We start from the raw sequence: 27,769 nt of genomic DNA on the forward strand, positions 1-27,769 counted from the left end.
ACAATTTAGTTCGCTAAAATATGAAATATCTGAATAACATAATAGAATAATATCAAAATCTCTTGTTTGACAAAAGGATTGGGAAACTTATCTACCTCAGTTCAGTATTTAATTTAATTACAGCCTTAGCTTTAGGCACACAGCCACACCAAGCTCTGTGTGCACAAAATGCAATCACAAAATCAAATGTAAATTAAATTAGGCTCGTCCCGTAGTCTAATTCAATTTCAAATGAACACTCGGGCGTGTCCATTTCCTGTGCAATGCATACACAAGTGCATAACTAAAGACAGAATTTAATTGACAGAGTGATAAGCTCTATAATCAACATTGCCCGAAAACAAATGTTTGCTTTACCAGTTTGTATAAACCAAGATTGTGCATATGCAAATCCAATATAATATTTAAAGCATTTACACACACTCACACACACCTACGGGCACTCACAGTGTAACACAATGTTGATGTTGCACCTGCTTTGCATGATGAATAGCTTGTGGTTATTTCTATGGCTTTATTAAGTTAAACGGCATGCAAATGAGTTGTAGTTTAATTTGCAGGTGTCCAAATGTGCGCGGCTTGAAATCTTTTACTCTAAGGGAAAGCAAACTAACGCTCTAAAAAATAATTGAATATCGGTCTGTGGAAGTTAAATAAGGCGCTTTTACAGGGTATATTAAAGTTGTATGCAAAGTTCATGCAAGAATATACCGATAAAAACATCTTCATTCATCAAGTGAAGCTGATTTTACTGATTTGTTCACTTCTAAGGGATAATGGTTATATTTTGTATGGGAAACGTGTATCCCTTAGTCGAGTATCTCCATTTCTTACGTCATCTTATACCAGTTGTTAAAACAGATGTAAATTGCTTTACATTTGTGTTAGCCGGATATTGACATGGCATTTGATTACGCAGGAGTAAGAGCGCTTTCTTCGGACCCAACAATCAAACCCAGCTGGCTTTGGTGGCCCGCACAAGGCGCACATAAATAAGTCAATAGATATAAAAATATTAAGTATACGCACGGTGACAAGGACTCTGAGGGCCAGCAATTATGACGCTGTGCTGGAACTTTGCTCTCCCTCAGTTTGTAAACAAATTTAAGCACGCTCCGCAAGTGCCCGCCCCCAAATTGCTCCTGGGAACCAACTAAATTATGCCCACCGCACAACGCTGCGGTCGCGACAATTCCAACGCTTTGCTTTATGTTTTATGACTTTGGCCGAAACTTTTACATGTACTTTACCAGGTAATCAGTGTTGTATATATTTGTATGTGAGCGTGTGTGTGTGTGTGTGTGTTCTGCGCGTGTTAGAGTGCATAAACTGCGCTTGACAGCCAGCTGTATGTCTCGTTCGCCAAATCCTTCTGGCCGCAAATGTATGCTAACTGCCGTGTCCGCGATTTTGCAGCCAGCAACGCAATCAGCAGTCGTAATTTGTAAATTGTGGCCATTTGCAAAGCTTCACCAAATTACATTTACACATACACAACGCCAAATATATTGTTTAAGCCAGTCGTAAACTTGTGGATGCTTGGGAATTGCTGGCAGCTGTAGGAGTGTGCCTCTAGCGAAGGTAAGCTGGAGATGTTCTACACTCTAAAATACATATGCAAATTATCTATGAACTATAATAAAAAAAACATGTTTTGAATAAATAAATGCGTCGGATTTTTTTTAATTTTGACATTTTCAAAATTTCCCACATGCAAATCTAGTTGCTAAAACGAAAAACAATGTGAAATTGCAATTTAACTTGATATAATTATTTGGTATAATTATTTATTTCTTTCCATCCAATCAACAATTCCAATTCCAAATAGGTAAAGAGATCTCACGTCGACTTGAATATCTTGGTTAGAATATCATATAACACAGAAAAGCTAAATCACTTTTCGTAGTAGTCGGGGATATGTACAAATAATGCTGCCGGAGCTCTCCCGCCTGTCGTCGGCCTATGCAGATTGCAAACAAGTTTTTAAGTGCATGTCAGAGTTTGTTGTGGTAACTGAGTGTGTAAACGAGGCTAACATAAATGGGCTTGTTTGGGCTTTCTGCGGCTTGTTCTGAACTTTGCCAGTTGCTGTTCGCAATGCAGCAACTGCTGCAAGAGTTCTTGTAAATGGGGTATAGACGTTTCAGGATGCAATTCACTTATGCATTTTTACAAGGTATAAAATGCATAAATTTTAATGTTTATTTTTTTATATTTTTTATTAGATATTACATTTATTAGATAGCTTTTAAGCTCGCTGTTGCCTTATGCGCCATTTGTGTGGCTTTTGCTTGAGTCGCCAGGTTTTTAACAATGTAAAAACTTGTTTATTATAATGTTTATTATAGAAAGCAGACAGTTTCAATAGTCTCCTCGTATAATCTCCAATTATTTTTTTTTATAACTCTTTTCTACATTCTTTTCCATCATTAAAAACCAAGAAGGACTTAAAGTTTTAAACGTTAGCCCGCGCACAAACTTATTTCAAATGATCACCTCGTTTTGATACCTTACCTATAGGTATCGAGCTAATACACCTACTATATTAAGTAGCTTAAATAAAAGGGTACGACAAATTAAACCGTTGGCAACACCGTTTGCCAATTCGAAAAACTAGTTACTAGTTGCCCTCAATCCACTTGAGGTGCAAGGAGGCGCATCCTCCTTCGCCGTGCTGAACGCAACGTGAAATCAAAACAGTTTTCTTGTACCTCTCACAGACTTATTCTCTGGTCATGCAAATGGAGCTACCGTGTTATTCCCTGAGCTGTGGTTTTCAACTTGGCTCACTCAATTACAAATTGCTGACCACAGTCTATGTTGGCAATTGAATGTCAAGATGGAATATTTGCGGTGTCCCTTGTGCATGGTATTGGCACTATCAAGCAAAAATCGGGTATTTACCTGGTCTAAAACGTGTTGCGCAAACAAGAGCTAAAAATGGACAAAAAGTTACGAGTACAAATAAACTAGGTGAGCATTGCTCAACTCTTTGGCCATTGTTTGGCTGCTGTGGCTTTTGTTATTTTCTCAAAGGTTGCCGGTCGGTCGGTCGGCTGGCGTTTGGTTGTTTATCTTTGGTCAACAGTTGCAGGCTGCAGAGTTTCCGTTTTGTTGTAATTTGAATTAAATTGTTGTCAGTTGTCCGTTTCGGCCGGGACAGCACTTTTGTGGCTATTAAATTTAGGCATTTCTCATTTACTTTAAGTTGCCTTTTGGCCTTTATTTGTTCGGACCGTCGGACGCTAGAAGTCATTAACAGTTGACATGCAAATTTCATCTGGAAATTGCTGTCGACATGTTGTGCATTCATGCAAACTACATTAAACAAACTTATTTGTCAACAATTAACACTTGCCCCAAATCGGTGAATAAGTAATTTGCCAGCTCAGTCCCAATTAAATTTTAAAGCAGTTCCCTTTTCGTCCTGCATAGCACGTACTGCTCACAAATTGCACAACAATAAATATTTACATACTCATTAAAGTTTTCACATTAAAATAATACTGGCCCGGCGCCAACTAAACAATAAACTATACCCAAAAACAAACCAACGGCAAACATAAAGCTCAAGCCCGCCGGCACAATTTAAAAAGTTTTTCGATCGCCCTCACAAAGTTACGCTTAAAATAAATAAGCATGTTATTGTCGAAAGTGCTCGGCCAAGAGATACTCTGTACACAGATTTAAGGTATAATTCCGTAAATATGTGTACTTACTTTTCATACCTTTGCTGGCACTTTCGATAAGACAAATTATACATCACAAATGTTTTTGATAGAGACTCTTATTTCAATTATATATCCCTGGTACTTCGGCTACTACAATCTATAAAATTAGCCACAATTTTTAAAAGGTATAAAAAAGGGTAAAAAAAAACACTGTTTACTGAGTGCTCAGTTAAGCTGCCGCTTAACTCAACATCACATAAATTAATAGTTCCGTTCAAATGCCAGTTTTGGGATTTTATCAATGTCCCTTCAACAAACTGTCAGTTAAGTGTACAAACTGTTCAACCCTTACGGGTCATTGTGTCCACACATTGAACATTATTTATTTTTAACTCTGCCAGGCATCTTTAGGGTGATTTCGTGATGATATCTACTTTTTATTTTTCTCAACAATAAACCTTCAATTTGTCGCATTATATTAAAAACCTTACTAGGCATTTCAATTAGTTAAATAAACTGATCAAGAAAATGCACCTATAAAATACTATATATTACATATGCATATTCTCCAGATCAGCCGTATGGATATATACATTTTCTAAACTTTGCCAGCCATTGCAAAATAGCATTAAACTTTTATTTTCTTTTATTTGTTTGATGGCATTAAAGGGTATTAAAAGCTAAGTAAATTTGTGTTTTCGCACGGGTTATTTCTTCAGGGCAAGGCATCTGTCAGCCTGTGCTCGGGTCACGTGCCTGAAAGGCGGCTCACAAAACGAATTGTAAGCGGGCTGAAACGGCTGCGCAGAACGTGTGGGGTGAAAGGTTATAGATTGTGGGTGTGAATTGTCTTGTCTACACGACCACCTCACTACCTTAATTGTTGCAAGTCTTTGCTCTGTTCGCGAATACAATGTACCCAAAATCTATTGTTTATTGTGGTTCTTTTATATGAGTAATCGATACACACCTGCGGCTTCGTGCAACCCTCAACAATGAAGGCTACATTTAAACCATTTTTTTTTCTACACAAAACCAATCGATATTTTGCATATTTCTCACAAAGATCAAAAAAACTGTTTCATGTTTTCCAACGCAAGCCAGTCAAAATATATAGAAGAGGAAAATTTCAGAAAATATATACTTTATTGTTTAAATTCTACCTATTTTAAAGTAGGAGTGAAATAGGTCTTAAGATATAAAGCATATAATGCAAATAAAACATAACCCGGCATTCCTATAATTATGGAAGGATGTGAATTATTAAAAGTTGCTGCATATATTAGCCAAGCAAATGTGCTCGACTACAAAATCCCGAGTACACAATTCCTTTCAGTCAATATAATATTTGTTTCCTTATCACCCCTTTAAATTCTTTGAATAATAAAATATAAGCCAATATGAATACCAGAATGCGTATGCAGGTATTTATAGCTGCATTTCCGCCCAACCCAAGTAGAAAATATGCGGCCAACTGCGCAACTTACTTCTGCCGGCTTATTAGAAATCGAATATTGAATAACTTCTATGTGTGTTGGTATGGCATCACAAAAAGTGTTAGCACCAAAGTTTGTTTACAATTTTGGAGGGAATAGGGCTGAGGTAAGTAACTAAAAAACTTAAGATACGTTTATACAAAACGCAAGTTTTGTATACCAAATTCGGTGACTGAAACTTTTACTACAACGGAAAGTTATTCATGGTCTGCGCAGGTAATAGGAGCAGCTAAGTTCTACGTTTCAAGCCTTTAGTCCTAATAGTTTCTGAGATCGACGCTCTTATACATGCGGGCGGAAATCCGATAATCTCCGTATACATATACTCATATAGTTTTTGAGTAGAAAAAGCCTCATCTCAGAATTGGTATTTTGGAAGTGGGACGAGATGTCGGGAGAAAATTATAATTTTGTTTGACTAAGAATATATATAAATGATGCTAACTTCTGCCTGCTACATAAATTTGCACAAAACCATTTTAATCCATTAAAACATTGTTCTCTTGCGCGATTCTCATGCATTATCCTCAGGTCTGCATGATTTCATGCTTTGGTTGTGCTTTGTGTATGTTCACTATTGTATTGGCAATTTCCCAAGTTTTCTCTCTTGCACTCTGTATGTCGCTTTTCTTTTCATTTTTCTCTCTCTCTGTTTCCCTCTCTCTCTCTTTTTTTCTCTATCACCTTGTCTCCCTCTTTATATCGCTATCTCGATCTCTCTCCCTATTTCTCTATTGTATTATGACTCATTATTTGTTCCGTTCTTTTGAGCTACTAAGCTACTATTTATTTTAATACATAAAACTGTCTCCCTTCTAAATTGGTTGAACATAATTTTTTTCTTAATTTAAGTGTTCGGTTTATGTATTGGTAGGAAAATAATATTAAATTAAGTGTCCCGAAATTGAGTTGTTGTGCGGGAGTTGGATTAAATCAGATATCTGTAAGAATATTTAATTAATGGTAATCTCTCCGATACAACACAAATGAGGGGGTAGCAATACTCTGCATTAATTACCAATGGTTGGCCATGCCATTGCAACTGACATCTTGCCTCAACCGTTTGCCACCTGCTTTGCTCTTTACGACTCAACTCAACTCAACTCAAAGGTTGCAGCCATTGCCAGCTCCAGTAAGGGTTACACTGTCAGCTATTAAACGTGTTGCACTGCTTTGTTGTCCGGCCAGACGTTTGGTGCGTTTGGTGGCAATGGCAAAAGAGTTCTTCATTTTCTTTAGTTGACTTAACAGTTTAGAAGTTGTGAGTAACAGCTACTTGACGGTGCAATTACCCCTATAACCGTGGGGTAGCAAGAAATCTGTGGTTAATCAACCAGCAAAGCGGTTTAACGTCAGCTTGTCATAGTTGGATGGCACCTTGACGGGACCTCAAAGGAAAGAGAACGAACCTGTGGTATTCACATAAATGGTAATTTAATTTCATTATTATTATATTTGGCGTATATAAGTAGAAAACAGACAGAACGAATCCCAAGCCGAATCACATTTAAAAAAAAAATGTAGTTAAATTGAATGGCATGTTAATGACTTGATTTTTATAATGATCGGACAATAAACACCGAAGTTCATTATAAATGCATCACATACTGTTGGGGGAAAAAGCACTTTTGTGCGTGAATGTATAGAAGGAAGCCAGAACATTTGTGAAAGTGAAAGTGTTTAAAGTGGTATAAAGATTAGCAGCAAATGTTTTTAAAAGCGTCTCCCACACTCATATACATATATCTTACTCATATCGATTTGGAGAATTGTATTTTAAGCATAACACTAAAGTGAGAAAAGTGATATACATCGGGCTATGCAATCTCATGTACTGTGCAGAGATTTGGTAGATGAATCTGAAATCCATATGAAAAATATAAAAACTCATGTTAGAGCCTTGCGAATGCCACATTTGGGCCTATAAAAGTTCAAAGGGCAGAGCAGTCGAACACTCTGGACTAGCGCACCCTTGCTTGTTTCACAGTTACACAACTTTTAGGTAGATCAGCTAAGCGTTGGCTTTGGCGAAATGGATTATGCTCTTTCCATTAGCTATTCCGGATCAGCTATTGAGGATTTGGACTTGAAGCTTATCATCTGTAGTCAAGCTGCAGCTCAAGCCCAACTGCTAACGTTCATATCCTGCCTTCGTTCAACTAAACTGCACTGGCAGTTGCCAGCTTATTTCGCTGGCATTCTCTGTTGCCTTACGTCGACATTCTGTGCTTTCATAAATCATCATTTAGTTCATGTCATGCTGTTCCGTGTTTGCCGTCAAAACTGCTGCCAGGCAACAGCCGCAGACACAGCCACAGCCCCAGCCATAGTCAGAGCTACAGCGAGAAACAGAGCATCCTGCAGCACTTGCTACGCTTACAGCTCGGCATGCGTACACCTTGCCGTATGAGTGATTTATGTAAATGAAATTATTGTTACTGGCAGTATAAGACTCGTTTGCTTCATTGGGCGCATTGTATTGCAACGTACACTTCCATATTGGCGAATGAGTTGGCAACAATTTCCTATCAATTTTAATGGAAATGTTTGTCACATTAGAAAGCGCACAAACGCAATTGGGCGAAAGAATTTCATTAACTAAAAATGCCGAGTCCGAGCTAGCAGCTAAAAAGTTTTGCCCACTCGACCGTGCCGCATGCATATTTAAAGGTTTAATTTACAAACTGTTTACCACTGGGTGCTAACAAAGCCATGAAACATTTAAAGCCCTTCATATGCGTCCTTGTGGGGGCTTGCCGTTGCCCGTTGGGTTTGCATATATTCTCTATGTTGGCGGTCCTTGACGGGGCGTATGAAAGGGGCTGCATGAGCCTTCATCACGTGCTGGCACGTTTATGACCAGGCACAATTAAGTGTTTTTATGCACGCTGCATTGTTGCCAGCAATTGCTCAAGTATGCTAATGACAAATGCCTGTCTGTCTGTCTGCCTCTCTGTCCCTCTGTCCCTCTGTCTGTCTGTCTATGGCTGTGCCACTGTAGAAAGGCTTCCTTAAAGAGCTGTTTAAAGCTTACTCAAACGAATAACAAACTTATGCTCCCATGGCTACTTGACCTTAATCGCGCCGCATGAACGAACTGAATGTGATAGTGAAAGCTGGCCAACAGCACACGCAAACACACACACACGCACGCTCACACGCTATACGAGTCGACAGCTGTTGTTAGTGTATTGGTGTGCATTTGTGTGCTTTAAGGTTTTATAATTTACAGAAAACTGGCTTTTCTTTAGCTCACAATAGCCCTCTGACCCTAAGGCATCCCAAGCATGTCACGCTCGATTCAGGCTCCAGATGCGCCTTGAACTCAGCCTCGTGTTCGACTGTGTATTTCGATTGTTTGCTCGCCTCATTGGCAACTGGAATAGGACCTTTCAATATGCTGCATTTATGTGGCCGGCACACAAATATAAATACACTCATACTTTCCTTTAATTCATACATACATCTATACTTATGGCATGGGAAATGACAGGAAAAAGCTTTTTACTTAATTGTTAGGCACAACTTTAAGGTCGGATTTTTATATGTATAAAATAAATAAACATTTGTATTATTGCTCTAACGCTTTGTAATGTTTAACAAAAGCGATGCTTAGTCAAAAGTAAACAGGAATTAATTGTGGAAAAATAACAAATAATGCAGGGCAAGGTTAAAATATTACAAATGTGAACAAAATGGGGCTCTAGTTGGAAGTAACCGACTAGTCGATTGACCCTGCACCAAGAACATTAAGACAATCCTGAGTAAGTATTGACTTCACGGTTTCTGCTGCTTGTTACATACATTTGCACAAAAACAATTTAATTAATTTATTTACTATTTGAAATATCTGCATTCAATTCACTATAACCAACATGCCAAGAACCAACATACTTATATTTTCAGATCGAAAGATAGAGAATAAACGGGCATGACTCCTGCTGCCTGTAACATACAATTGCACAGAAACACTTTAATTACCTTATTTATAATTATTATTATATTATTATCAATTTTATCTATTTTATTGTTATTATTATTATTATTATTATTATTATTATTATTATTATTATTATTATTATTATTATTATTATTATTATTATTATTATTTTAATTATTATTATTACTATTATTATTACTATTATTATTATTATTATTATTATTATTATTATTATGATTATTATTATTATTATTATTACTTTTGGGACTGATTACACTAAGTAGTGTTTATTGTTGGTTATTATGTTATGTACAAACATATGTACATATGCATATTGCAAGATTTTGTTTCAACTCTACATAATTGAAATTAAATGAAAATCACAACACAAATAACCAACAATGAAATTATCGCAATTTTATTTGCATTGTGCAGCAATTAGTAATAAAGTAAGCTTTTCCAAGTTTTGTCTGAATGAATTATAAACAAATGAAATTTAAATCATTGGTAGCCTCTGTTCGTGGGGGGAGGTGCATATCTTGGGACTTGTCTCATTAAATAATAATTAGACAGTCTTAAATACTTTCTAATTGCTAATGGAAACTATTTGTTCTGAACAACTTAACTGAGACACAATCAAATGTTACAAAGCAAACAATTCAATTCTCAGACAAAAGAGAAAAGGGAGCTAACTAAAAGGGAAATATATATCTTACATTTTATCCATGGCAACAGGCAATATCTTGTCCAAACATATTTTCTGAATACTCTCTAACAGCATTCCGCACACAAAGCTATTATAATTTTTGTCAAAGTCCATTCGTCACACTTATGTCCATGTGTACATATAGTAGATATATATTTTACAATAAGCCAACTGTTTCCAATCAATAATCGTTGCCAAGCCAAGGCTTCTCCTACAGCCGTTCCCTCTCATTTTCCTTCGCAGTTTGTTCGACGGAGACATTGCTCTCTCTCTATAAGTACTTCCATATCCATCTTCTACTTGAACTATGTGTTTTTGAACAATTTAAATTACAGACGTCCCTTTGGCCTGGCAAGGGACAAGATATCGATGAGCCCGAATGCAGCCGGCACATACATATTCCATTCTCAAATCAAACAGCTGCCAAGCTCCAGGGCGTATTCGATACTACAGATGGTTTGCCGTCATCGACGTCGTCCTGGAGACATTTACATAAGTGGAAGCCTTTGTGATTTGATTTGGCCATGTATCTGTGCCAACTGCGCCGTGTGCACTGCCACATGTGGCAGCCTTCGCTGCCATGCAAAATTATGAAAATGAATACGCATGCACACACACACACGCACAACTACACACACCCACACACTCGCACCCTCACATAGAGTCTTTGCTCAATGTAATCGCTGTCATGCGTATGCAAATGCTTGATGGCATTTCGGTAATGGCTTTTGACTGAATAGAGTTGACAAACTCCGATTCTTCATTTGGTTAGAGCAATAAAAGTACAACTTTGACGAATTCCCCATTGCATGACAGACAATAAACGACTAGGGAACAATGCCGCAGGTTGTCAATCATGCAAACAAAGCTCAAAGCTGAGGCTTGCCCCTAACTCAACTCAGCTGATTGTGTGGCATCTTGAAGGTCGCCTTAAAGCCAGCGTAAAATTTAATTAATTCCATCGTGAAGGCATCACCTCATACACAACGCATTAAGCAATAGGTATTAAACAGCTGCTGCCGTTCCAAAATGTACTAGAAATTTGCTGGCATAAGAGCAACGTCCCAAGGCAAAACCCAGGTGTTGCGATTGCTAAAACTTAATATACTCAGCATAAAAGGAATTGAAATTAATACATTTTTATTATTTCTTAATAGTTTGATTAAAAAATGAGGAATGTAAATTTGGATCTTTACATACAAGTTGAAATTATTGCTTAACAAAAGCTTTGTGATTCTTTCCAGGTTTTTGTTGCATACCTTGCTGTTAACTAAGCTACAAGGTATAGAAAGCAGCAAGCTACAAGCGACACGACGAGACGCCTCAGACTATTAGCATTCGCGCCGGCTCACGCCTGGTAATAAATCTCAGGCTTTCAGGCAGCTGCCTCTAACAACGGCAATGGGAACAAGGAAGAGTGCTCTTGTTGGGAGTCTATGATATTCTATACCCAGCGTCGAGATGTCATCACAAATATTCGAACATAATTTTATACATATATCCGTAAAAACACACACACGCACACATCTACAAGCACAGAGGCGTCTATCAGTGCGTCTCATTTTTTTGGATCCTTGAATAACATCGGTATTTATAGCAATATCTTTTTTTTCAAGCTATTCAAGGGATTGAATCTGTGTTTACCATACTAGTGTGTTTACTATAGTTGGTGTCCTTAATTGAAAATTGACCCCATGTAAGTTAAAGATAATTTGAAACGAAACTTGATTTGCATGAGCAATAGGACAACCTACTTGCCAGACAGACGGATATCCGTCTAGGATCGACCATTGATGCTGGCCAAGAACATATATACTTTATGGGCTCAAAGAAGTCTCCTTCTGTCTGTCACGCGCATATGCACCAAATCATAATACACTTCCTCACTAATTTTCAATGGGTATCGCATGTAACAAGGCCTAAAAGGCAGTTGGTTTCCTTGGTTTGGGTTGAAAATTACTCGACGTTGTGTGGAAGACGCGTTAATTGGGCGTTGCGCCGTAGAGTCTGGGTAGATACTAAGTAATCAGAATAATTTATGCATGAGTACCAACAGAGGATATTGAACCTATTGGTTATGCAAAAGCAAACACAAAAAACACTTGATTATGATATACAAAGCTCTTAGTAGATCTCAAGCAGAACGCAAAGGCAAAATTCAGTGGCGGTTAAACCAGATGCGACACATTCGAAGAGAAGTAGTCTACATTTTGTATCAACACAGTAGGCAGCTAAAGTGCGCAAGAACCGCGGAATCTTCGAGGGGGAAAAATAATAATAAGCTTCAGGATTAACTGTATCGGGCTAGTTTTAAAACTTTGGAATCGGCTGAGCTATACTTTACTTTGATTAGCATTAAGTTTTATGAGTACAGTGTGTAAATGTTTGGATAAGTTATATATAAGGTATATGCATATATTTTGTGCCACGCAACACTCAGTTGCTCTACTTGGATGCGGAAGCCTACGTTAATGTCGGTCGTTGTTTGTTGCTATGATTATTTCTAGCCTTTAATTGTATCATATCTGACCTTTAGATACATGCAAATTGAATTAACCCGCCAGCCCGGAGGCATCTTGTTAAATGTGGCATTCACAAAGGACATGTTTATTTATAACGCAATACAGTTGCATTACTCGCATGGGACATTACCCGCATAGATGTATCGATAATAAAATAGCTTCATACAGACATAGGCATACAAATAGGTAAGCCCACATTTATAGAATGTGTGCTGGTAGAGAGGACGTTCACACATTTAAGATGCGCGGCAGATTTGGCGACATGGAAGTGCCTGTTCAAACTGAAGCGTGTAGGGGTTATACAGGTACATCTGAATATGTAGGAGGATATAGGCAAATAATGGGCAAAAGCCCGTGGGAACGTAAACACACACTTGGCTCACGACAAACGAAGCGACTGTGTTGCCGTATCAAGTGCCGGGCGGCAATCAAAAGCAGCTCCGGGGCCTACTACTGCTCCGACCCAGCTCTTCCTCCGGCTGCTGCTGCTGCTGCTGCTTCAGCTTCAGTTCTTGCTAACCCAGGCATGCTACACATTGTTACGATACAATAATGTTGTTATTCCCATAAACGTTTGTCTGTGTCTGTGTGGATATGTGACTCTGCGTAGGGGTGTCTCCTTGCTCATCCTTTGCCGTCACATGAAACCTCTGCAGGAGGTTGCCACGTTGGCGGATTTTCTGCCGCATATTGGCTTTTAATTTTACGCGCAGTGTCAGCAGCTATAGCAACAAAAAATAACAACAATAACAACAGCAGCAGCAACAATAACAATAAGTAGAGGATGAAGACGATGAAAAAGGACCTGCTGCTATCAGCTAAATTATTGTTGGGCTCATACATGCAACATATTACGTATGCATTCAAAGCGTTTTTCTTTTCAGCTCTCAGTACGCGGGGTAAATAAATTTTTACGTTTTGTTATTAATGTTCTGTGCGGCATTCGCATTCCCCATTCGCATTCGCACTCGTGTATTTCAGCATTTGCATAGGAACAGGAGCAGTGAGAGTTAACTGAAAATCTTTGTGCTGAATGGAACTTAAATGAAATCAGGAACATCTCTAAAATGTGAATTTACATTAGCGCCTGCCAAGCGAAAGATACAGGAACATGCCACGATGATACAACAATGGCGGAGCACAGACTTCCGCTGCTTGCTTTCATGGCCACACACACACACACACACACACACACACGCACACACAGACAGCTACAACCACGCCCACTCACACTTTCGGGCAGGCATTAAAACTGAATACAACACCACAGATTTAATTTGCGGAATTTTATTCCTCCTGAGTTATTCCCCCGCCCACCGCAAAATTCACAATGATCATTTTTATGAACGTCATATAAAGTTATTAAAATCAGTTTCATTTAACGTGCGTGTGGTGTGTGTGTGTGTGCGTGAGAGTGTTATAGCTTTTAAGCAGATTTCCGCTGAGCCGCGTAATGAAAATCGGATGCAGTGCTTACGGCAGCCGCAACACAGTAAAGTCTCCTTACGTTTCCATTTCCATTTCCCCTTTGCGGGCAGTTCATTTGTTGGCATGTTAATTTTCAATTATGAAATTTCAATTGCTGTGACAATAAGAGCTGTAAACAAATAAATTGTATGAACATTAATGTTGTTAATATTATGTGTATGACCTATCAGTAAACCGCAAAAAAACCAATTAGGCTGGTCGGAAATGTCCGACTAGGAGATACCCTAAGCAAAAAGACAAGCTGCAGCTAAAAGCGTTCCAGCTCTTTTCTATTCTTACAGTCACACAAATACACACACACGCATAAGAACTTATTTCCAAAATTTAAATCTCCAGCTCTTATAATCTGTGAGATCGACTTAGGGTCAAGTCGATCTGGTTGTCTGTCCGTCTGCCTGGCCCTTCGCCTTTAGAATAGGTTGATCTCAGAGAGAGGTCTAAAATTCTTCCTTCTGCATGTTACATACATTTGCACCTAGCATTCATAGCCATTTTTCAGGGCATACAAATATTTAATTAATAAACATGTCAACAACGTTGGGCATTGAAATGCCATTAATTGTGCATATAAATAAATCTATCTGCAACTTTTTAATAAAATATGATATATAAATGGTTAATATATATTAATTGTGATTAATAGAGATTTGGCGAAACAAAACATACTAGTTTTGGCCAGTTCTTAGTCGGCTTTTAAATTTTCTAGAAATAGGAGATTGGAGATTGGAGGTAAAATTAAATACATATGTATCATCTTTTCACTTGCATTCACGTGGCGAGTTCAATCCTATCTATATATCTCTATATATACTTATATATGTCACAGGTGAAAAGTTTTCCTGTGTCCGAAAGTCTCGCAAGTGTAAATAGACAATATCCGTGATAGATTTTAGATCGATTCCTAACCTTTATTGAAAAAGTCTTTTAAGCTTTAAACAAGTCAAATTAAGTTGCTTTTCTTCAAGATCCCGTCGCTAATATATGCAGTTTTATTTTAATTTTAGATATGAATTAATTATAAATTAGATCATCATCCATTAGGCCTTTCCTTAAACTATGCCCTTCTCAAATATGCGAAACAAAATTACGAAAACGAATGACCTATTATTATTTATTGGTGCGGTTGTCTGCATAGGACCTAAAGTACTTTGCATACTACTTATAAAACGATGCTTAATTATAATTGGCGATTTTAGAGCGCTTGTCGTATTTGCCTTTTTCTTTCATTCACTGGGCTAAACTGCCTGAACGGACTGTCTGTCAGTCACGATTTGTCACAGCCAATCAATTTTCAATTGCTGCAATATCCATATTGAAACCAATTAAAAAAGGACACTTCAGCTGTGGCCAATAAAATAACATGGATATTTAAGAGCGGTTTTTGTTTATTTTTTTTACCAAAAAAAATAAATACTTGAAGACAAAATTTTAATGCAGCTAAAAACTGTGCTTGGTAAATGTAATGTGCGGCTTTTAAATTTATAGCTCAGTAATATAGGCTGTAAAATTTTGTATCTCCCACATGACAAAGAGCAGAGCAGTAGCCAAAATACATAAACTCGCATCCACGGAGATCATAAATTGTCTAGCAAAAACTGCCCAAGCTGGCCGGCTGGCACACATCGACCCGGTCCTTAAAAATGAATATGAATTAAAGTTCTCCGTTTCTCTTGCCTGACGTATCAAATTTAAGGGCATACCTGAATTTAAGTTGAGGCAGCTTCAGATTTCTAAGCACAGGCTGTCGACAAAGTTAAGTTTCGTTCTAGCAGCAAGTCAGCCCCGCTTATTTATCTCGTCATAAGCAACTAAACTCAACTTGCACTCGCAGGCGTAACCAGCCTTTAAGCGTCCTTAAGTAACTGGGTTTTTCCTGCTAAAAGCACACATTCATTAAACTTTTCACATATTTCTAACAGCACACACAAATCATCGCAAGCTTTTAATGCGATGCTGTGAATGTGGCTTATCTTGGAGCACACGAAGAATCCGACCTGCTAATTGGCGCCCGCAGCCATACTCGTACACATACAAAGAGATTATATATATTAAATAAATATATATATATAAATACATACATACTACCTTGGTTTAGTTTCAAGTTTCACGCGTACTACGCAAAGCACGTGACCTTTAAGCTGGGGACCGACTGTGATATAACATTGGGAATTCTGTCCCGCCCGTGAGCACGAACTTAATCATTTTCCAAATAAGTGGTATACAAGCAAGCTCGTGCTCTATTATCAACCTTTATAGCTGGCAGGCTTTTCAGGAAATTCGTGGAAAATGTGCATGCAATATTTTCATAGTGAACATATTTTTATAAGGACACGCATAAGTTCACAAATAGCAACCTACTGCTGTAATACCCTTACCAAGGCTATTATTACTTTAACAACTACTCTGCATCGCACAGAGAGACGCATGATACCTATAACTGCCATAGAAACTGACGATCAAAAAATATTTGTAGTATGTTTTTCAAGATCTATTAACTAAGCCTAATAATTACGTACGTGGCACTCCAAGAAAGAATCGGCCGGAAAGGGACACGTTATTTAAAAACCAAAAACTGAAACACCGTATATATTTTTAAGGGTATTCAAACTTCCCCACCTCAAGAAAAACAGCTCTTATTTGATTTGCTTTCCATTGTTGTTTCATTTTAATAAAAGCTAAAATTCCGTTTTTTCACGTTTTTTTCATTGCCTTGCTCGAGTTGCTCCTTTCGGGTCTGTTTTTTTACAGGCCATTGCCGAGAAAAATTTGCCAGTGGAAATTGCCAGGCAAATATTATTGTGTGTGACTATGACATATGAAATACGGGTGGGATGTTTGTGCTATGGTAACTACAAGTGGGTCTCCATTTCTAGTGAAGAGCAGTATTAATTTAGACATTTTTTATTAACACAATTTGACAAGCTTTCTGTTTTTATGTTGAAATATGTATTTTATACTCTTGTAGAGGGTATTATAATGTTGCCATGAAATGGGGAACGCATAGAAGACGACATTTTCGACCCTATAAATATATATATTTTAGATCATCAGTAAGAGCCGAATTTATATAGCCATGTCGGTCTGTCTGTCTTAATAACTAGTCCCTCAGTTTTGACGCTATCGTCTTGAAACTTTGCATAGATCCGCCTTTAGAAACGGTCGGATCGGACCACTATATCATATATCTGGCATAGGATCGATCGGTTGCAATACAAGTTACCCTATGATTATTTTTTGTTTATCAAGATATCCCGGAATTAACTATACTACTTCCTTTGTTTTTGTATGGCAAATTATTTATTAGTATATGGTTTTCAAGATATGTTCTTTAAGCTCAGCATTAAAGAGCTTTACTATTCTCACTTGTCTGCACAACCGTAAGGGAAATGTCTACAAGGATATGCCAAAGGTATCTTTGCTTTCTCGTTTTAGGTTTAATGTTTAAGTCATATATTGCACTCGGCTGGAGCGGACAGAACAAGGAAGAACAGAACAAATTTTTATTGATAAACCCTTTTTTGTCTTCTACACACTATCACAATCTGTAATATTATTCTTGCAAAAAAAAACTATTTGGCTTTTTTAATTTCCTGAACAGTCTTTTGAAATTCTGTACTGATTCCGTCAACTAACAGATGTTAATAGACTAGGAAAGTTTGAGCAAATTTTCATTTAGTTTATGTTCTACAGCCGTCGACAGCAGACAACCTGGTGAAGGAAAAAAAAAAGTGAATTGGCCACAATTCAAATGAGTTTTCTTAACACATCGAAATGCAAGGTTAAATTAGTGGACATATCTGCGTGAATATAAACAATGTAAAGTGTATTGTTCCAAGGCTGTCTGCTTATAAATACTCAATATCTCAAAAATACATATGTAGCTCGCAAATACTTTTTATATTTCATAAATACACAGGTGTCCCACACCTCTTTCTAGTATATTCTTAAACATCGCTCAGAAACACCTTTATCCATAGAAACTTTTGGATACTTAAAGATTGCACAAATAATTTTTTTATAACAGATTCTATTTTTTCATAATTATAATTTTTGGATAAGAAACACATTTTAAAATGACTAATATATCGCAACTCTTCTATCTGACAGGTTCAATTAAGTACGTTCGTAACTCAAATAAGTTGGTAGAGCGTGAATATAACAATTATTGTACCAAACAAAAAATTTCTATTAGCGATTTGGATTAAAGCGTTTGTTAAAGTCTGGTACCTCGTAATCTTGTTATATTTAAGATATTTACAAATTTGTAGACATCGTTTTTATTCGATTCGGCGTAATAATAATATTTGAGCTATTTAGCATTAGTTTTAGAAATATCCGGACAGATGGACAATTGAAGTCTTGTCCCGGTTATAGTAATAAATGCTATATTTTAGATACCTATATCTTTTGAATGTCATAGAGATCTTCTGCTGCATAATTTGATACATTTTTCAGATAGATGTTCTTCTCTTTTGCTTTTGCGTGCCACATTTATAGATAAGGACCAAGTTTACTTTCTTTTTGGAAAGCAGATCGTTAATTTTATTGAAATTCAAAATCCAATTCAACTGAAATGCCTCGAGCATAAAATTCTCTTAGCTTATCATCTTATGTCTCCCTGCACTCTTCGCATTTCTTTTGTAATACAATTTTTTAAAATAACAATTTTCTTTAATACATATTCAATTAGGTCTAATTTTTTGAGCTCTGGTTGTCTCACATTCTCCTTTTATATCTCAGCCTGGGGATTTTCCTGCTGCGCTCGGCTAAGACTGTTCCTGACACATAACACACATGCTTATGAGCGTATGTGTGCATGTGTGTGTGTTTGTGTGTTTGTGTGTTCTCTGGTTTGGTTATTGAAAACATTTTGAAATCAATTTCCTCAGAATTGCTTTCGTTTTGTGTCTTATCAATGTAAATATATTGATTTGTTTTGTATTTTCTTAAAAGCACATTCATTTCGTATAAATATACAGTAAGCACCTTATTTCTCTTATTTTTATTTTTCCTCTCACTTATATATGCTTGAAAAATTTTTGAAACTACAAAACTACTAAAAGCCCTAGGACCTTCAATATATTGTGCAATATTTAACTCGTAGCGAATAAATCAAAAGAATCTGAACAAGCTTAATGGCCCAGAACAAAATGACTTAAAATATCTTGAAAATGAAACATTAATTTCGTCACAAGAATCGGGTACAGCAGATAAAGTATGTATCATATTTATAAACATGTTATTCTTGGTACTAAATATTAAAATATATATTGAATATAAACTGTTATATATCTATTTGACATATATTTTTCCATATAGAAAACGAAATTATCTAGAATATAAAGAAGAACGTGATGTTAAAAAAAAGTTTTATCCTTGTAATAGTATCACATTAAAGGCTATCATATAAAAGTTATTTAAGACATTCCATAAAAAATCGCAAGATTTATGCAAATATTTATTTTTGCGCTAAATACTCATGCCCAAACGAGCCAACAGATAGAAGGCATTCTCGGCACGATAACAACAAATTGCCGGCAGCATTTTGGTAACAAACACAATAAGGACGCCGAACAATACGAGCAACTACAACAATATGTTAGGCAGACAAGCAATTGCTCTTAATGTCGATGATTAAACTGAACGCTTAAACTGAGCCACTTAAACGCAGCTTGTGCGCCGCTTTGTTGCCTACTCTTAGGCCATTTAACCGACAAGCAGCTGAGCCAAGTTGGCCCTCGATTGCTCAAGCGTTGAAAAGAGTTTACACAAAACACAGAAATTGTTAAATGGAGCATGTGAGTAACGTGCGTCGCCTAGAATTGGCAAATTAATGCTCAAGTACTTTTTTCTTCCTCTTTTCTATTCCTCATTTTTTGTATCCAGAACCTACTGAAAGTGGATAGAAAGAGTATATTGGTTTTGTTGTAATTTATGTAACAGACAGAAAGAGGCGTATGCGAGCCCAATTAGTATATATATCTCTATATATATATATATTCTTGATCCGCCTGTCTGACCGTATTTATGAATGCGTTGATCTCAGAAACTATGGGAGTTTGATAACATTTTAGGTATGAGGCGAGGGGAAGAAGCTCGCTCAACTGATTGGGGGTAAGATTTCGACACCGGTAAAAGGTGACATATTTTTATTATAGTGCTAGCTATATATCTTTACCCAATAAAAAGGTACAAAAATGTAGTTTGTGGCGGCGGCGGTTTTGGAAGACGAAGGTATCTCCTAGTCGGGCACACCCGACTAGAGCACTCTTACTTGTTACTTTTCCGCTTCTATGCCGAAAAAGTTCCACCCAAGAAAACTTCTGCTGCGGAAGCCGTACAGTATTTTATTTAGTATTTTAACTTTTTTATTAAATTTGCCCACCAAGTTGGCCAAGTTCGTTGGCGCTTTTGTTTGCTACATAATGATGCTTTGTTTATTAAATAAATATTTGACGCAACTTTTGGGTATGCCGTCTTGATTGCCTGCGCGAAAGGTAGAGGTCACTGCATAAGAAGTACTAAACGTACATTTTTAAAAATATCATAATTTAATGACGGGCATAAAAACACAGTCATTATAAAATTTGTTAATTTAATGGCGGCAGAGAGTTGTTTGGAAGTTTCTTTTATTTGGTTAGCCCAATCGCAGTAAAAGTCATCCTTGTTGGCCATGTTTGAAGCGCGACGCTGTCGGGCAAATATTTTCCAAACAATGTTAAGATCAAATAATATACGGTTAACCTAACTTATATATCTTCTACTTACTATGACTCCTTCTTTGATTACCGATAAATTTAAATTTATTAAATAACTAATAAATAATACAAATCTCTTGCCAACCCATTTATTTATGGACCAATTGGGAAGGGGAAGGCTTGGATTTATATTTTTGGCCCACCATACTCTATATTATCCCCTAAATGGAACTCCATTGTTTGGGCAAACAAAGAGAAAACTGATTTGAATGGGTTGCCTCTCAAATTTCATAACATTGCAAATAGGCAGGTGCCTGGCTAGAGTTAAAGCAGTCGCAGCTGCGGCGCCTCAACTAAGTAATTAAAGCACAGGCGCTAGTCGGGGCCTACATATAGGCTATATACATATATACATATCTGTTTACAGTTGTTGTTAGGTGCGAATGTGTGTGCGGGCGATTCAAGCAAGACAAACCCCATTAAATAAAGCCGGCGCTCAACCACATCAAATTGCTATTGCGGCTGATGCGGTCGCCGTGCTGGCTGCTGGCTGCTGGCTTGGCACTGAGCTGTGTCTTCGAGTGGCTTAAATGACCGACACTCGGTTTCGAGAACGGTTCACATTACGCATACGCCACCAGACGCGTTACGCAAAGTTTTCCGGATTCGTTTCACTAGGAATATTTTTATGAGGGGCCAGGCGCCCGGCACGTGCCAACATGAATCGAGCGCCCTGAACAAATATGCAGTGAAATGCAATGCGAAAATTTGCAGAGTGGAAGCAACAGTTTTGCGCCCAACTCCACAGTCAAGTGCTTTGCTCTGTGTGCTGAGCCGTGGACACCACAGAAACATATTTGGGGCACGTAAAACGAACGCACATGATGCGATAAGTTTTCGAATTCGTGTCTACATTCAATTCAATTCCAACCGCAATAAAAGTTGCCCTCGAGTAAATACGAGTTATGAACAATCTTTGTAATGCAATGCCAGCTAATCCTTCACTTGCTTTCTAGATGAGCTCTATTCTATGTGTTTATTTTAGGTATATATTCAGCAGGGAGTCGGCAAACAGTGTGTGGCTATTAAATTCAGTTGTGCGGCAGCAAATATGTTCGTTTATATCTGAAAAGGAAAATTTAAGAAAACTGCCTATGTAATTCCAAACACGTTCATAAAATACACATAAACGTGAGAAAGGTATATATTTTCGTTGACAGGCAAAAGTTTTTCAATATGAAGCACAACCAATGCACGTCCTAATAAATTACATCAGAAAGACACACGGCGAAGCAGTCGGAATGATAAAGTTGCCATAAACGTATTCCAATAGGCCGGAATAAAGATTCGCAATAAACCAATTTAATGCAATTAAATTTTAAAAGCAAAAAATATATAACATATGCTAGTTTGCATGGGAATAAGCGTAAAGAAAGTTAGAGTTGTTAAATATATATTTTCTTATTTTATATCATAACATTTAAAACAAAACTCTGAATAATTGTCAAAAAAATTTAAAAATTTAAAGAAGTAAATAAATAGAAATAATGACTTACAATAGTTTAACTTTGATATCGAAACCAATTTGATGCTTAGGTTAAATGCGTATCAGGCAAATGAATTTACAATGCATTCCCAATGCTGTTCTAAGAGCCTTACAAGTAGCATCTTACAATATTCCGCGAACTACCACACTAATAGCCAATGATTATAATTCTCATTCTGTATATAATTCATTCATAAAATACGCAAGCAGCAAGGGCCCGGCGAGGCACGTACAATGTTGACAGCACAGTGGCGCGCACGTGGCGTCCCCGGCGCCAATGCCAGCCACTAACGACCCCCCCAACGGTGCTGAAAGACCACCACAGCGACGGTTTCCCCAGGCGCCAGGCAGTGAAAAAGGCAGCAGCTGAAAATTTCCCAAACAAAGCCAGGAATAATTTCCCACTGTTTGTTGGCCCAAAAGAGAGAGCGCGTTGAGAGAGCGTCGCACGTAAACGCCGAGCGACGATGTTGTTGTTGACGCCGGCGTCGACGGCGACTGCGAACGCAGCAGCGGCTGCCTTTCACTGGCTTTTCAGACTCAATGGACCAGTTTGGAAAATTCGCACAGTCAGTTTGTTTTAAAATTTTGCCGCGTTGCGTTCTAAGCGCTCAACTTGCCGACAAGCGAAGTGCAAAACTCATTTTTTCACAATATTTGCGCGCCAAATTTGAATATGCTTTGTAAAATATTTAAGTGTCATTTGTAAAAAAAATAAAAACAAAAATTAATAAAATCAAAATTTTGCCATAAAACAACCCAAAAGTTCTTTCAACAACTGCACATGCTACAAATAATATAGACGCCCCTTTAATATGCAAACACTTGCTGCTGAATAATTTAGTCAATTTTTAACGCCTCGCTTTGAGAAAAAAAATTATAAAACAAAAAAAAAAATAGTTGAATGTCATAATAGAAACTCGTGCGCGTTGTTAACAAAAGCTTCAGTCGCCGTTTAAAGTGAAAAATACAAAATTATAAAAGAAAAACAAATGGAGACGATGAAAAAGAGTAGCGAAAACAAATAATGACCGGCAGTGTTTAAGCCAGTTGACTCATAACGTCATTAAGATATATAAGTGCAAATATACATAAGTAGATATCAGTGCAATTTCTGTATGTATTTGTTTGTATAAGTAAACGTATGTATTCATAGTCAAAATGACAGGCTGAGTCGAAATTCGAAATTAGGTTCTAATGCACAACAGTCTTAAGGCCTTGAGAGGCTTATATGATGTTCCTCTTGAAATTGAATTCGAATTATTTAACTGCAATAGGAGCAATCGAGCGAATATCAAGCTGGTAAACTAATAGCTGAAACCGAGAATGATAAGCAGATTGCAGTATTTAAACCTTTGCCACCTCAAGAGCTTCTCGGTACACTGGGCTCAGTTCATAAACATATGAGGCTTGGCACCAAATAATTAACAAGTGGAGTGTGCTTAGCTTAACTTCAGTGAACGACACATGCTCAGGTTTTTAATCAAGCCAAAACAACACAATTACTAAATAAAAACAACATGAGTGCTCTAGTTGGGAGTGTCACACTAGGAGATACCCTAAACACAGCGCCGTGCTGCTGTTACACAGAAAGATGTCCACATTATACAGCGATTGTGCTTGTTCTTCCCTCAGTCGCACAATATGGAAGACGCTTTCCTGAACAAATTCAGTTTTTATAGTTTGTGTGAAATATTTAAGAGTTTTAATATTACAGACATCGGGGTGTCCCATAAGTTTGTGTACACTATGAGAGTTCAGTCTATGATATACGTGGATATATGTTTCAAATATCAAATCCTTCCTTAAAATATCATAGCTTCCGAGATAGAAACGCTTACACGGACGGACAGATAGACAGGCGGACATGGCTATATTGACTCAGCGCTTCGTCTTGATCAAGAATATACATACTTCTTGCTGTGGCTATTAAATATATTTGCTCATACCTATTATACTTTTTTTTACCCATTTGCAAAGAATACAGGGTATAAAAATATAAAACTGGCAACACTTGCCAATGGATATTAATTAAAAACTAACTGTGTGTGTGTGTGTGTGTGTGTGTTTGCATGTGTGCACGCGAGTGTGTTCACATAAATAAAAAGCAAATGGTGAATAAAAAAAACGAATCATGGCGATGTAAATAAGGTGTTCCGGACGGAAGCCGGCGGAAATCAAAGCAACGCCTGCCTAAAGTAAACTTCTTGGTGTCCTTCACGCAGCTCGCACCGCTCCACTCTGCTTCCCTCCGCTCCGCTCACTCCGCTTCCGCTGCTCACCCCGACCGCTGCTGATTACGTAATTACATGAATGTTAATTTTTTGTGCTGGCTTTGTTTTGCCAGTGGCAGCGGCAAGGGAGCGGTACATGCATATATCAGCAGAGTCACGAACAATTAAGGAAAGGCAAACAGAGCGAGCATAAAATGATGAAAGAAGTTCCGTCTTAAATGCGGCAGGAAATGACACGAAAGCCTGGCAGCGAACGCAGTAAATATTTGTGAAGCAGGTGCGTGTTAAGGACATTTGTGTCCAAATATGTTATTACTGGCCATATTTAATTATTAGAGCGAATTGAAAATGCCATCAAACTTAAATTATATTCGAGGATATCCAAACGGGTTGGCTGCGCAAAGCAAACTCTAAAATAAGTCAACTGTCCGCCCAAACGCAGCTCACTCTGGCAGACGCAGATGTCAGACAGAGATTTATTACCGAAAAGCCGAGACCGAAGCCCAAAGGCTACCTTTTTAATGTGCTCGCACGTTTTCATTGGACTTGAGGTTTTTGGGTTTTCCCCAAGTCGTATATATTCTTTAAAGCTCTGTCAGGAAATTAAACTATTAAGCTTTCTTGATGTGCATAAACTTTTAATGGCACCTGAAAGGTGTTGGGGAAATTATGTTGTACTATCTGTGCCAGCTCTGCCCTTACTGGTCTGTCATTTAGGCAAAACAAAACCATTTACTTCCCCTCCGGACTCGGGCATAGACCAAGTCCTGCGATAAGCGAGGCCAGTAAAAGTTTAGTGGCAAATCAACATAAAATGCCGTTGATTACCTCAAGTTTTTCAGCCCAACTGCTAAGCTGTTTAAGTGCTGTCAGCAACAGGCATAGAAGTTGCAGCAGTTTGTGCCACAAGTGTCGACAGCAGGAACTGAAAATCGTTTCGTCTGAGGTCACAGAGAAACTAGCAAAATTGTTTTTCAGCTTTTGTGGTAATTATGTTTCTTAGTATATCGTAACTTTCTTTATAGCATTCATTTTAATATGGAATTCAAGCAGATACAAAAAATGTAGTTAACCGCCCTTAATTTTCAATATAAGAAAAATATTTCATCATACTTGAAAATAGTTATAGTTCTTGGTTAATTTTTCGCATTTGTAAATAATTAAAAAAAACTGAGAGCCTTCTCGATCTCGTGGCTCGTAAATATTCTTTGGGCAGCATCAAAAATAGTTAAGTTTATGGGGACAGACATAAAATACAAAAATATTAACAAAGCATGCAATCGGTCGCTAAAATAATCAAAAAAAAAAAAAAAAAATTAATCTAAAGCTATCTGCGACACATGCATATTTAATAACCTTATAGACATATGACATAATTTTCCGGATACACATGTTGGAATTTTTTCGTGAAGATATATTTAAAAAAAATCAGAACAATTTTTATTCTAAAACTTATTTTTCACCTGTTCCTATATAGTTTATGATGTCGCAGATGTCGCCTATTCTTTGTTGAAATATTATAATACCCTCTGCAAGAGTAAGGAATTGCGGTCACAAAGCTAGTGACTGACCGACAAACAAAACCAATACACACGTATTTCACCTCAAAACAGGGTATTAAAAATTTAATTGTTCTGAACAAGAGAGGAAATGCGCTGAGCGTTGTTGGCTGGGTGTATGCAATTATCTTAATGTGTTTTTGGATGTACACTTAAGTTATATGTAAGATATATAAGAACTTCCATGCCCAATTGATATATGGAAGTATATAGCTTAGGTAGAACACATTTGCTGAGAACGAAAAGTTATACCAGATTTATTTTGTCGTTTATTTTTTTTTTTACCCATTTTTCAATGGGTATAGAGGGTATAATGGTTTTGTGCAAATGTATGGAACAGGCAGAAGGAAGAATGCTCGAGTCGATGAAGTATATATATTCTAAAGAAAAATATTTTGTTGAGTATAATACGCAGAATATGTATTCCGCCCAAAAATGTAAATATATATAATTTTGAAAAATTAGATTCATCCTCTTTGGCTTATTCACACATTTGTAAGCCATATTTAAGCCATGAAAGTTTTATAAAGTTTGCACTATAAGCACCGAAGCTATTCTAGACAGCATTACACGTAGGAAAAATGGGAACAAGAAGCGCAGGGTATTTCTTAGTCGGGTGTTTCCGACCAAAATATAGAAAATGTGCTTGTAAAAATCTTAAAAATTATTTTAAATTTGATGTGTGCATACATGATGATTGTTAAAGCTAAATCCTATTTTGTTTTGGCATTGTCCAAAACCTCAAATCGAAATGTTGTATCCAAATTTAGACTTTCGTGTACAATTAATTAAATTCAGCGCACTTAATATTTTATTCACATACAAGACAATAAAATGTTTGGAATATTTTGAACATCCAATCATCGTTGTGCTAAGTGTAGCGTGCAATAAGCAAAAATAAATAAACTCAAGCATTTATCATGGGCTTTATTCAATTTTATTTATTTATAGGCCACATATGTAGATTAATGTATCTACGGAACGGATGTTCGCATAAGTATAACCAACAACAATTGGAAATGCGCCATGGGCCATATTGCATTAAATTTAATTCATTCGTGGCGCCTAGTCCAGAGACGTCCATAATGGTAATCGCCCAAATGTGAACTAGTCAATCTTTCAATTTCACAGCATTGCATAGATTTAAGGCTGAACACTATCAAGTTTGAAGTCGAGCCAATCAACGCTGACGCGTAAACAACACCAAATGAAAACAAATACATGCTGTAAATTGTGAGGAAAAACCAAAGAAAAAAACACACACAAAAATGCTGAAAATGCTGAAAATGCTCAGATGTTGAAGTCTAGAGGCAAGAACAACTTGTTGGGCTATTCAGTTTACTCTCTGATGGTTGAAATTAATCGTCTTTGCAATTGACTTTGAGCAATTGTGCGAATTCCGATGCCACTTTGGCGATAAGATCTTCGACAATCTCTGACTTAAAGAAGTAAATAAATATTCAAAATTGATAAATATTTATTTATTAGCTCTAGGATGTCTGGCGTTGAGTTTGTGTTTAGCTGATGGCTTTTTGTTTAATTGACTGTCGTAAATGTGTTTCACAATTATTATAAATACTATTTAATAATTTAGCTTTTAGATCTTTGACAAATTGTGGTCTTCGGGCATGTAAATGGCTAATAAATATCGACAAGCCATAAATACTATTTATTTTCAACAGTGGTCAGCTAATTGAGCACGACAAACCCGCCCCCTCAGCCAGCATTGAAGTGACCTGTCGTGACTTACGATGAGCCATTCGCAAATGTGCCCCATGACGATTCTCTCGTTCGCAGTCGCCCGCATTTATCGGGCCACTTGACGCACAAACAAACATCTCGGCCAGTCGGTTTATGCACATTTTATAATAGATATATTCGTGTTTATTTAAATATATCTTTTGTTGCT

General features: G+C 37.2%; 1 protein-coding gene across 2 annotated transcripts in view; it reads left to right on the plus strand.

Moving 5' to 3' along the window:
- Positions 1-22,826: 22,826 nt before the first annotated feature.
- 5-HT2A (5-hydroxytryptamine receptor 2A) overlaps positions 22,827-27,769 on the plus strand; it is a 33,787-nt gene continuing 28,844 nt past the window's right edge. Inside the window, exons 1-2 of one of the 2 annotated variants that reach the window (XM_064694016.1) lie at positions 22,827-23,183; positions 24,048-24,578. The gene's annotated coding sequence lies outside the window, so the exon portion shown is untranslated. The remainder of the gene's footprint in view (positions 23,184-24,047; positions 24,579-27,769) is intronic. The other variant, XM_064694015.1, reaches the window with a different exon arrangement.

Source organism: Drosophila montana, unplaced genomic scaffold (genome assembly GCF_035044405.1).
Source record: "Drosophila montana isolate Dmon_TW-CO22-7 unplaced genomic scaffold, ASM3504440v1 contig_3733_1, whole genome shotgun sequence".
Taxonomy (NCBI): domain Eukaryota; kingdom Metazoa; phylum Arthropoda; class Insecta; order Diptera; family Drosophilidae; genus Drosophila; species Drosophila montana.